General features: G+C 38.5%; 1 long non-coding RNA gene across 1 annotated transcript; it reads right to left on the bottom strand.

Moving 5' to 3' along the window:
- Positions 1 to 650: 650 nt before the first annotated feature.
- On the bottom strand, positions 651 to 12,482 carry LOC145516403 (uncharacterized). The gene is made up of 2 exons (XR_014061370.1): positions 11,893 to 12,482; positions 651 to 931 (listed from the first exon to the last, which is right to left on the bottom strand). It is a non-coding gene; the product is annotated as an uncharacterized LOC145516403 (long non-coding RNA).
- Positions 12,483 to 12,487: the final 5 nt, after the last annotated feature.

Below are 12,487 nucleotides of genomic sequence, written 5' to 3'. Positions count from 1 at the left end.
GAGATGCCATGGGCACTTCAAATTTAAAATGTCCAGACCCAGAATCATCATCCTCAACCCTCTGCCATTCTGTGCGTCCATAGTTCCTATCATGGCATCACTCTTAAATCCCGTCACTCACTCAGCCCCACTCCAGTCCAATCTGGCCAGCCAAAGTCCTGAATATTTTAACTTCTTTCAATTTCTGGATTGAGGTGAGGAACTATCCAAGCCAGAGTGTTGATTAATGTGTTCAACTTTACTAAGTGAATGATTAACCCCCCGTGAGCAGAGCAACGGCCTCACAAAGACGTCCACGTCGTAATATCTGGAGCTGTGAGTATGTTACATGGCAAAGAACAATTAAGGTTGCAGATGGAAATGAGGTTGTTAATCAACTGTACTTAATACAGCAGTATAATCCTGCATTATCTGGATGTGCTCAGTATAATCACAAGAATTCTTAAAAGTGGAAGATGGAGGAAGAAGAGGTCAGAGTGATACCTTCTGAGAAGGAACTTGACTTGCCATGGCTAACTTTGAAGATAGAGAAAGGGGATTATGAGCCAAGGAATACGGATAGCTGCTACAAGCTGGAAAGGCAAGGAAACGGAGTCTTCCTACAACCTCAATTTATTAGTTTCTGTCACAGATTGACATGAAATCAGTGGTTTAGAACAACACACATTTATTATCTTATGGCTCTGGGAGTCAGAATTCCAAAATCAGTTTCACTGGACTAAAGCCAGGGTGTCAGCAGGCCCACTCTCTCCCAGAAGCTCTAAGGAAGAATCAATTGTCTGTCTTTTCATAGCTTCTAGAGCTGCATTTCTTGCATCCCTTGGCTCATGACCCCCTCTTCTGTCTTCAAAAATAGCAGTGTAACTTGGTCCCGTGGCTAAACTCTATGCTCCCAATGCAGGGAGCCTGGGTTCAATCCTTGGTCAGGGAACTAAGATTCCACAAGTTGTGGGGTACAGTAAAAGAAGAAAAAAGAAAAAAAAGGAAAAAAAAAGTCAAAATCACCTGAAATAAAAGTGACTACTAGTAAAATTTCTATAAATTTTCTTCCAGATATCTCTGCATAAACAGAAGTCAAATTTTTTCATGGAACCAAACTATACGGTTTTAACTTGTCTTTATGACATGTCAAAGTCTTGAAGATATTGAAATGTGTCATTCTTTTTAATATTGTTCAACATATAAAATTGAGTTTAAGAAATTATTAGATAATTATTGGCTCTTCACTTTTTAAAATTATACAAATAATATGTACTAAATATAGTAAAAATTAAAACAAGGCAACACATATAAATGGAAACTTTTAAATCGCCTTAATTTTTCTATGAATTTCTATACAAGTACCACTAATATAGAATTGATCTATTTTTTTTTTTACATAAGTGGAATCACGTCATAGACATTATCCTGCAACTTGATTCTTTTATTTAACAATATATCCTGGTAAAGTGTTACTGTAAGTATATGAAGATCCCTCTCATTCTTTTTTACTACTGTGTGAGAGTTGGTCCATAAAGAAGGCTGAGTGCCAAAGAATTGATGTTTTCAAACTGTGGTGCTGGAGAAGACTCTTGAGAACCCCCTGGACAGCTAGGAGATCACACCTGTCAATCTTAAAGGAAATCAACACTGAATATTCAAATATTCATTGGAAGGACTGTTACTAAAGCTAGACTATTTTGGCCACCTGATTCGAAGAGCCAGTTCATTGGAAAAGACCCAGATGTTGGGAGAGATTGAAGGCAAAAAGAGAAGTGGGCAGTAGAGGATGAGAAGGGGGAAGTAGGGTCAGCATCACTGACTTAATGAACACGAATCTGAGCTCCGGGAGATAGCAGAGGACAGAAGAGCCTGGCATGCGGCAGTCCATGGGGTCACAAAGAGTCTGACACAACTTAGCGACTGAAGAACAACAATATCCTACAGTAAAGATATAAGATGTTGAAGGAGGTAGAAATTTAAAGTTTGATAGTTTGCTTTGTAAAATATGAGAGGATTATTTCTACATTCTTGACAACGTTGTTTATAATTAATCTCTCTAATTTTTGCCTATCTAATAAACAAAAGTGACATCTCATTTGAAACTGCATTTCCTTGGTTAGACCATCTTTTCATATAATAGTTATTTACATTTATCCTTCCATTATGTGTGTTCATTTTCCTTTTTTGGGGACTATGTTTTGGCTTTCTTTTTGTAGACATTAGAGTTATAGCTATTAACTGTCAGATTTATATGTAAAGAATAATTTTTTCCACTTTCTTGTCTTTTAATTGTGCTCACGAGTATGAGTTTACAACTTTAAGGTTTATGTGCTTTGTTGAATCTATCAGTCTTTCACTTTATACCTTCTGGATTTTATGACTTCTTTGAAAAGGCCTTTCCCATCCTAAGATTATAAAATAATTCCTCTACATTTACTTCTACATACTTCATTTACTTCATACATACTAACACCAACTGAGGAACTAGCTCATCTTTTTCTATCAATCAAAAAGACCAGTTTAGGGACTTCTCTGGTGGTCCAGTTGTTAAGATTTTGAGCTCCCAATGCAGAGGGCCTGAGTTTGACCCCTGCTCAGGGAACTAGATCCCACATGCTGCAACCGAGAATTCACATGTTGCAACTAGGACCTGGTGCAGCCAAATAAATAAATATTAAAAAAAAAAAAGACCAGTTTAGCTACATATTAAATTCACATGCATATGAACTACTGAATCCCATGTTAATTCCATGTCATTTATTTAAGAAGATTAATACTTATATTTCTTTTATATTTCTGTGTACAATCTGTCTTTAAAGTATATTTGCAGAAATATTTGGTTTGCTAAGCAAGTGATATCATTGGAACTGTAAAGAAAATTCTGTTCCTATATTGCCAGTGTCAAAGATAAACAAAGCAGGACATTGAAGTTTGAAAATAGATTTTATTCAATAACTACTGACTGTAGGGGCAAGAGCTGAGCTCCATCTGATTAGTGCAGAGATGACTGGGCATGTTAATGGAAGAATGAAGGAGAAGGGAAGAGTAAGCAGGGCTCAAGTAAAAAGAGAAAAGAAAAACTACAAAGGGTGGTATCAAAGTGATTAGGCTAGCTGTGTCTGCCAGCTGGAAGTTAAGGAAACTGAAATTCTATTCTTTCACTGAGAGTAGGAGACAAAGGTCCAATTCATCCTGATAATTATATTTCCAAGGAATAGTTTTTAGGTCCTGGAGAAAGATACCTCTGAGTAGCAGGAGGTATCAGTACATCTCTATGACAAATCTAGACAGCATATTAAAAAGCAGAAGTGTCACTTTGCCGAAAAAGGTCTGTAGAGTCAAAGCTATGGCTTTTCCAGTAGTCATGTATGGATGTGAGAGTTGGACCATAAAGAAGGCTGAGCACCAAAAAATTGATGCTTTTGAATTGTGCTGGATAAGACTCTTGAGAATACCTTGGACAGGTAGGAGATCAGGCCAGTCAATCCTAAAGGAAAACCCTGAATACTCATTGGAAGTACTGATGCTGAAGTTGAAGCTCCAATACTTTGGCCACCTGATATGAAGAGCCAACTCATTGGAAAAGACCCTGATGCTGGGAAAGATTGAAGGCAAAAGGAGAAGAGGGCAGCAGAAGATAAGCTGGTTAGATAGCACTACTGACTCAATGAACATGAGTCTGAGTAAACTCTGGGAGACAGTGAAGGACAGGGAAGACTGGAGTGCTGCAGTCCATGGGGTTGCAAAGAGCTGGACATGACTTAGTGACTAAACGACAGTGACAACAAAATACATTTCATAGGGACAGAGGAAGGATTTGTAATTTTAAGTGAATGTTCTGAGAAAAGGAGATCAGGAGCCAAATAGCCAACTTGACATTTTGCACACAGGAACTCAAAAGGAGGTTGGGTAATCCCTGGAATCTGGCCTTAGGCTGTTAAGAGTTGGTAAGGTTTCTTAGAGAAGAGTTTGGATGGAGTTTAAGTTGTTTTGTGCTGAGAGGTCTTGGCAGTCCTCAAAAATCATCACATGGAAAACTGACATTCATTTTGTGGGGTATCTTTGGCAAGAAGTTTCCCCCAGCTTGAACGACACTATTTTCATAGGACATGTTCATTTTTACTATGAATGCTTTTATAGTTTTTGCCATACACAAAAAATGATATCAGAATACAGGGATAAAATTATTATTTTATATTTTGCTTTGTTTCAATTAGGTGTCACAGGGGGTTTTAAGGACATAGTCCTTAGCTGATTTCTGAGGTAGTTGATTTTTATTGTTGCTGAACCAATCATTATTCCTTCATACAGATGACCTGGACTATTAGACTATCACCTTTTCATAAATAGCTCCAAAACCACTTCATGTCAAGTAAATTCTACAGACTTATTTTGGCAGTTGGCTCACATCACTCTTAGGGAAGCCTAAGTACTATATTATGAGACTTGATGGGTTAAGAAAGACACAGAAAGACAGAGTTCCTACCCTTTTTGAGGTATTTAGGTAGAGGTAAACATTCTTAGCAAATAGCAGCAAAATTGTCTTTTAAAATGTATTTAGTAATTCAATCAACCTGGATTTTATTTTATATATACTCTGACATATAGCAATCTATACATTTTTCTAAATTTACAGCAAACTTTCCTAATCCAATTCAGGGACTAGTTAATCTGTTTCTGCTAGTTAAAAAGACAATCTGTCATATATTATTCTGAGCTCTACTTCCCAGGTGCATGATCTGGTAATCTTTAATTGGTTAAAATCAGCTACACCACAATTGAGTGTAGAAGCTACTACTTAGTTAGAATTGATAGAAAAGTATAATTGATAGAAAAATATAATTTAAAATTTAATTTCAAAATTCAGGGTTTGTATAACACCTGAAGTACTTCTGCAAAGCTCTTAAGGTATGATGGTTTAGAAAGAGCTTGGCTATAATTGGATGTTGAACTTTAACCTGTAGCCTATATTATTCAGTCTCACTAAGTCATGTCCGACTCTTTGAAGCACCATAGACTGTAGCACGCCAGTCCATTATTCCATGTCTGGTTGTAACTGTTGCTTCTTGACCTGCATACAGGTTTCTCAGGAGGCAGGTAAGGTGGACTGGTATTCCCATCTCTTTAAGAAATTTCCACAATTTGTTGTGATCCACAGAGTTAAAAGCTTTAGTGTAGTCAACAATGAAGATGTTTTTCTGAAATTCTCTTGCTTTCGTCTCTGGTTCCTCTGACTTTCCTAAATCAGCTTGTACATCTGGAATTTCTTGTTTCACATACTGTTGAAGCCTAGCTTGAAGGATTTTGAGCATTACTTTGCTAGCATGTGAAATGAGTGCAGTTGTGTGGTAGTTTGAACATTCTTTGCTATTATAATCTTCTTTGGGATTGGAATGAAACTGACCTTTTCCAGTCCTATGGCTATTGCTGAGTTTTCCAAATTGCTGGCATATTGAGTGCAGCACATTCACAGCATCATCTTTTAGGATTTTAAATAGTTCAACTGGAATTCCATCACACCCACCAGCTTTGTTCATAGTAATGCTTCCTAAGACCCACTTGATTTCACACTCCAGGATGTCTGTCTCCAAGTGAGTGATCACACCATCGTGGTTATCTGGGTCATGGCAAGAGTAAACATTGACATTTTAGGAATCAGTGAACTAAAATGAATGGGAATGGGTGAATTTAATTCAGATGACCACTATATCTACTACTATGGGCAAGAACCCCTTAGAAGAAATGGAGTAGCCCTTATAGTCATAAAAGAGTCTGAAATGCAGTTCTTGGGTGCAATCTCAAAAACAACAAAATGGTCTCTGTTCATTTCCAAGACAAACCATTCAATATCACAGTAATCCCAGTCTATGCCCCAGGAACGAATGTCAAAGAAGCTGAAGCTGAATGGTTCTATGATGACCTTCTAGAACTAACACCAAAAAAAGATGTCCTTTTCATTATAGGGGACTGGAATGCAAAAGTAGGAAGTCAAGAGATACCTGCAGTAACAGGCAAGTTTGGCCTTGGGAGTACAAAATGAAGTAGGGCAAAGGCTAACTTGTTTTGCCAAGAGAACACACTGGTCATAGCAAACCCCCTTTTCCAACAACACAAGAGACGACTATACACATGGACATCACCAGATGGTCAACAACAAAATCAGATTGATTATATTCTTTTCAGCCAAAGATGGAGAAGCTCTATACAGTCAGCAAAATCAAGACAGGGATCTGACTGTGGCTCAGATCATGAGCTCTGTATTGCAAAATTCAGGTTTAAATTGAAGAAAGTAGGGAAAACCACTAGGCCATTCAGGTATGACCTAACTCAGATCCCTTATGATTATACAGTGGAACTGACAAATAGATTCAAGGGATTAGATCTGATATACAGAATGCTTGAAGAACTATGGACGGAGGTTTGTGACATTGTATAGGAGGTGGTGGTCAAAACCATCTCTAGGAAAAAGAAATGCAAAAAGGCAAAATAGTTGTCTGAGGAGGCTTTATAGATGGCTGTGAAAAGAAGAGAAGCAAAAGACAAAAAAGAAAAGGAAGATATACCCATCTGAATGCAGAGTTCTAAAGACTAGCAAGGAGAGATAAGAAAGCCTTAAGCGAACTGGTGTAAAGAGATAGAGGAAAACAATAGAATGGGAAAGACTAGAGATCTCTTCAAGAAAATTAGAGATACCAAGGGAACACTTCATGCAAACATGGGCACAATAAAGGACAGAAATGGTATGGACCTAACAGAAGCAAAAGATATTAAGAAGTGGTGGCAAGAATACACAGAAGTAGTAAACAAAAAAGGCCTTACTGACATACATAACCATGATTGTGTGGTCACTCACCGAGAGCCAGACATCCTGGAGTGTGAAGTCAAGCGGGCCGAAGAGAAACTAAAGAGTCTCTTGATGAAGGTGAAAGAGGAGTGAAAAAGCTGACTTAAGACTCAACATTCAAAAAACTAAGATTATGGCATCCAGCCCCATCACTTTATGGCAAATAGGTGGGGAAGAAATGGAAACAGTGACAGGTTTTATTTTCTTGGGTTCCAAAATCACTGCAGATGGTACCTGCAGCCAGGAAATTAAAAGATGCTTGCTTCTTTGAAGGAAAGCTATGACAAACCTAGACAGTGTATTAAAAACAGAGACATCACTTTCCTGACATAGGTCTATACAGCCAAAGCTATGATTTTTCTAGTAGTCATGTATGGATGTCAGAGTTGGACCATAAAGAAAGCTGAGTGCTGAAGAATTAATACTTTCAAACTGGAGTGCTTGTGAAGACTCCTGAGAGCCCCTCAACCTCAAGAGATCAAACCAGTCAATCCTAAAGGAAATCAATCCTGAATATTCATTGGAAGGACTATGCTAAAGCTGAAGCTACAATACTGTGGTCACCTGATGTGAAGACCGACTCACTGGAAAAGACCCTGATGCTGGAAAAGATTGAGGGCAGGAGGAGGTTGGATGGTATCATTGACTCAATGGACATGAGTCTGAGCAAGCTCGGGGAGATAGTGAAGGATAGGAAAGCCTGGTGTACCGTAGTTCATGAGGTCACAAAGAGTTGGACATGCCTGAGTGACTGAACAACAACAAGAACAACTACTACTTCATTTAGGAAGCAACTGCAATAATCTAGTTTAGAGAAACTGAAATTGAAGTTCTGCACTAGGGCAGAATGAGTGAAACTGTGGAGGTGGAATCTGATTCAAAGCTACGTCATAAGGAGGGAGGCATAGTGTTTAATACCACACAGTGCAGCGTTTGAACCCTGTCTGATGTTTCCCAGTTTATGAAAACATAGAAAGTATTTGAGAAAACTGGTTTGAACAAATAGTTCTTTCCGGTTTTTCTGTAAGATGTTCACAGTGTATGTGTGGCATGTATGTTCAGAGTATAATCTTTTAACAGCAGAGTAGTACAAGCAGATATTGGTCCAGACATGACTTTTATCTTGCTGTTTGGCAGCTCTCCTTAACTATTGCACCACAGGATGCCATATAGCTAGGCAACAGCAGAGCTGAGATTTGAATCCAGGCAGTCTTGCTACTACAGAGTCCATGCTCTTTATTATTTTTATATCAGGATTTGATTCTGAATTGTGCAGATTCATCCTGTGAAAATCAAGAAGCAACTAGAGTTTGGAATTTAAAGGTGATGAGAAAAACCAAAAAAGATGATCTCCTTCTATGCCAAGTTACTAAGTGTGAATTTTGGATCTTAAAGACAATGAGGAAAACCACTGATGGGTTTTAAGCAGAAGTAACATGATCAGTGGAGGTGAGGGAATTCCAGTAGAGTTACTTCAAATCCTAAAAGATGATGCTGTGAAAGTGCTGCACTCAATATGCCAGCAAATTTGGAAAACTCACCAGTGGCCACAGGACTGGAAAAAGTCAGTTTTCATTCCAATCCCAAAGAAAGGCAATGCCAAAGAATGCTCCAACTACCGCACAATTGCACTCATCTCACACACTAGTAAAGTAATGCTCAAAATTCTCCAAGCCAGGCTTCAACAGTACGTGAACCGTGAAATTCCAGATATTCAAGCTGGTTTTAGAAAAGGCAGAGGAACCAGAGATCAAATTGCCAACATCCACTGGATCACTGAAAAAGCAAGAGAGTTCCAGAAAAACATCTATTTCTGCTTTATTGACTATGCCAAAACCTTGACTGTGTGGATCACAACAAACTGTGCAAAATTCTGAAAGAGATGGGAATACCATACTACCTGACCTGTCTCTTGAGAAATCTGTATGCAGGTCAAGAAGCAACAGTTAGAACTGGAAACAGAACAACAGACTGTTCCAAATAGGAAAAGGAGTACGTCAAGGCTGTATATTGTCACCCTCCTTATTTAACTTATATGCAGAGTACATCATGAGAAATACTGGGCTGGCTGAAGCACAAGCTGGAATCAAGATTGCCAGGAGAAATATCGATAACCTCAGATATGCAGATGACACCACCCTTATGGCAGAAAGTGAAGAACTAAAGATCCTCTTGACAAAAGTGAAAGAGGAGAGTGAAAAAGTTGGCTTAAACCTCAACATTCAGAAAACTAATATCATGGCATCTGGTCCCATCACTTCATGGCAAATAGATGGGGAAACAGTGGAAACAGTGGCTGACTTTATTTTTGGGGGCTCCAAAATCACTGCAGATGGTGACTGCTGCCAGAAAATTAAAAGATGCGAAAAGCTATGACAAACCTAGACAGCATATTAAAAAGCAGAGACATTACTTTGCCAACAAAGATCCATCTAGTCAAGGCTATGGTTTTTCCAGTAGTCATGTATGGATGTGAGAGTTGGACTATAAAGAAAGGTGAGTGTCTAAGAATTGATGCTTTTGAACTATGGTGTTGGAGAAGACTCTTGAGAGTCCCTTGGACTGCAAGGAGATCCAATCAGTCCATCCTAAAGGAGATCAGTCCTGAGTGTTCATTGGAAGGACTGATTGTTAAAGCTGAAACTCCAATACTTTGGCCACCTGATGAGAGGTGCTGACTCATTTGAAAAGACCCTGATGCTGGGGAAGATTAAGGGCAGGAGGAGAAGGAGACAACAGAGGATGAGATGGTTGGATGGCATCACCGACTCGATGGACATGAGTTTGGGTAAACTCCGGGAGCTGGTGATGGACAGGGAGGCCTGGTGTGCTGTGGTCCATGGGGTTGCAAAGAGTCGGACATGACTGAGCAACTGAACTGAACTGAACTGAACTGAACATGATCAGACTTGAGTGCATGAGAGATAACGCTGGTATGTTTTGCTTCTTTGAGTTTCCTTAGCACTTTAACATAATTTTCAAATTCATTCCAGGAGTTGAGTCTCCAACCACCTTATGCATTTTAGTATTTTTTCCTAAGGAAAAAAACTATACTGTAAGTAAAATTAAACTAATTTTTTAATGTATTGAACAAATATTAGTACAGATTAGTTAAGTAAAATGTTTTTTATGTCTTTCATACCTATTAGAGGAAAATTATCTGTCTGAACGGATTTGTTTTCCATATGTTTAAGAATCTTATATAAAATGAAGCATCCATAGATCTTTTTTTAATATTCAAATGATCAAGTTAAAAACTCCTGTTACTAGTTAAACCAGTCAAACAACATTGGAAAACAAGTCTTCAAATACCCTGATTATCAATTTGAAGAAATACTCCAACTGTGATGGCAAAATGTCCTATCTTTCAGTAATGAGAGATAACTATCATATTTTAGCAGAATTTAAATAAAAATCTCTTAAACAGGGAATGACAACTTACAATCTACCAACTCTGACACATTGATGGCAATCATTTGATAGAAAGGGTTTGTTAGTCCCTTAGTTGTGTCTGACTCTTTGGGAGCCTATGGATTGTAGCCTGCGAGGCTCCTCTGTCTTATGGGTTTTTTCAGGCAAGAATACTGGAGTGGGTTGCCAATTCCTCCTCTAGGGAATTTTCCCTACCCAGGTATTGAACCCAGGTCTCCTGCACTTCAGGCAGATTCTTTACTGACTGAGCCATTTATTATGTACAGTTAATGACACTGTTTTGGTTTCAATAAAATCAATTTTGAAATTAAAAAATGTAAAAATAATAATACATACAATATATGTATAAAATATATGTATTTTATATATAATTACATAATACAAAATAAACTTTCCTATTGCGTGTCTAAAATCAGACCATTTGTTTAAAAGCTTTGAATTCAATTCAATTCCCCTGTTTTAAGAATGTGGAAGTTAAGCACTACAAGATTACCCGAAGAAAAGTTTCCAGAATATGATATATATTTGTCACAAACTGCTCTTAAAACAAAAGGGAGCTTTTCTTATTAGTTCAGAAAAATTAAGATATTTTTAAAAAGTTGGTTTCAAACTGTTTAAATTTGAAATGGTTTTGTGGAACCAGAGGGGAAATCTGTACAGAAAAACTTTTCTATAATTTGTTCAAGTTGAAGATACTCATTTTTTATTTATAAAGTACAAAACAGAGTCATAGAGTCACCAAAAAATAATAATGTGTTTTGACCACAGAGTAATGAGGCTGATTTTTTTTCACAAGATTTAGAGTCACACAGAGTAACACTAAAAATATGCCTCTTTTCCTCAGCCAGGAGCAACAGAGTGAGACCAGCCAAGAAGAGGGTGTCATATGACTACGGTTTGACAAAGTTGCTAATGCTATTTTCCATTTCATGTGCCCTGTGGAAGGGCAAAAATGGAAAAGCAGACCCAGTTGTGAGGTTAGCTTTTTTCACATTCTATCAGCTACAGCACAATTACTGTTATATACTGTATTAGGACTAGCAATGGAACTTTAGTTCTAATACTTGAATTTCCCCTTCATCCAATTTCTTATGTGTTGAAAACATTGGGCAATGCGAAGTTAATTTCTCCTCATGTAGTTGGACAATTTAACTTGGTATTTTGTTCCTTCAATGACTTTAATTAAAATTATAATATTTATAGGAAAAATGAAAAACTTCGGAGTTGAAAGAATAGCATGAAAGGGCAAGCACTTCGATGGACAGACTTTAAACTGGACTGACTGTCCATTCGAATTTCAGTGTACTTGCTAAGGAAGCTAAGGGCTCATTTAATTTTCGTGTTTGCTTTGCTTTGGTTTAAAACTAACAACCACATTCCTTTGGTCGGCCCTTAATCAAATAAAATGATTATGGACTTTGCACTTAGTCCTTCCATCCAGCTACTAAGAGCACAGATGGTTTTGAAGAAACCTGACTTGGCTCAGGTCTTCAAGGAGCTAGCTGGCTAAAAGATATGGCTTGGATTGAATATATGTGTCGTATCAATGCACCATTGCAATTTGAATAAACTTAGAATAACGCCTAAGATTTATTGAGTGTTTATAATGGAGCCAGAAGCCTTGCATCAATTACCTCATGTAATCTTTCACAACAGTTCTGAGTATTACTAACAATTTTAATTTGCAGATAAGGACACCGGCTTAGGAAAGTTAGGAAACTTGTTTCAGATCTGTCAAAGGGATTACCAGCTGCATGTTTACATCTGCTGAGTAATCTCAGGGTTTTCCAGGACGCCAGCGTCAGAAGATCCTGAACAATGTAGACTCGGATGATGCCGAGCGGGGGAAAGGTGTGCCGACATCCGGTCCCAGAGGGCCAGTCCACGTCTAGCCTTCTTCACCAGGGACCATCTTGATGCGGCCTGTCTGATCGTATCTCAGGGCAGACGGCTCCCGGCTGATTCTCAGAGCAAATTTACTCTTACACAAGCGGGGACGGGTGTGGGGAGACAAGACTGAGAAACAGAAGACGTGGGAAGGTTGTCCACAGATGGGGAGGAGCCTCAAGGCGGGTCCACCTTTGCATCCTCCACAGGTTCCAGACACTGATAAGAAAGAGCAACAAACTCCACCGCCCGAACGCTAGGCTAAGACCCATCTCTGACCTTGGCAAAGACAGTTGCCCATGACCGCTCGCAGCCTACTGGCTGCGGCGGCAAGCGCGCGCA

The sequence above is a fragment of the Giraffa tippelskirchi genome, chromosome 8, assembly GCF_054371585.1.
Source record: "Giraffa tippelskirchi isolate mGirTip1 chromosome 8, T2T-mGirTip1v1.2.pri, whole genome shotgun sequence".
In the NCBI taxonomy this organism is placed as follows: Eukaryota; Metazoa; Chordata; class Mammalia; order Artiodactyla; family Giraffidae; genus Giraffa; species Giraffa tippelskirchi.
Note: the sequence above shows the minus strand (reverse complement) of the source record. Positions and strands in the feature narration are given on the sequence as shown.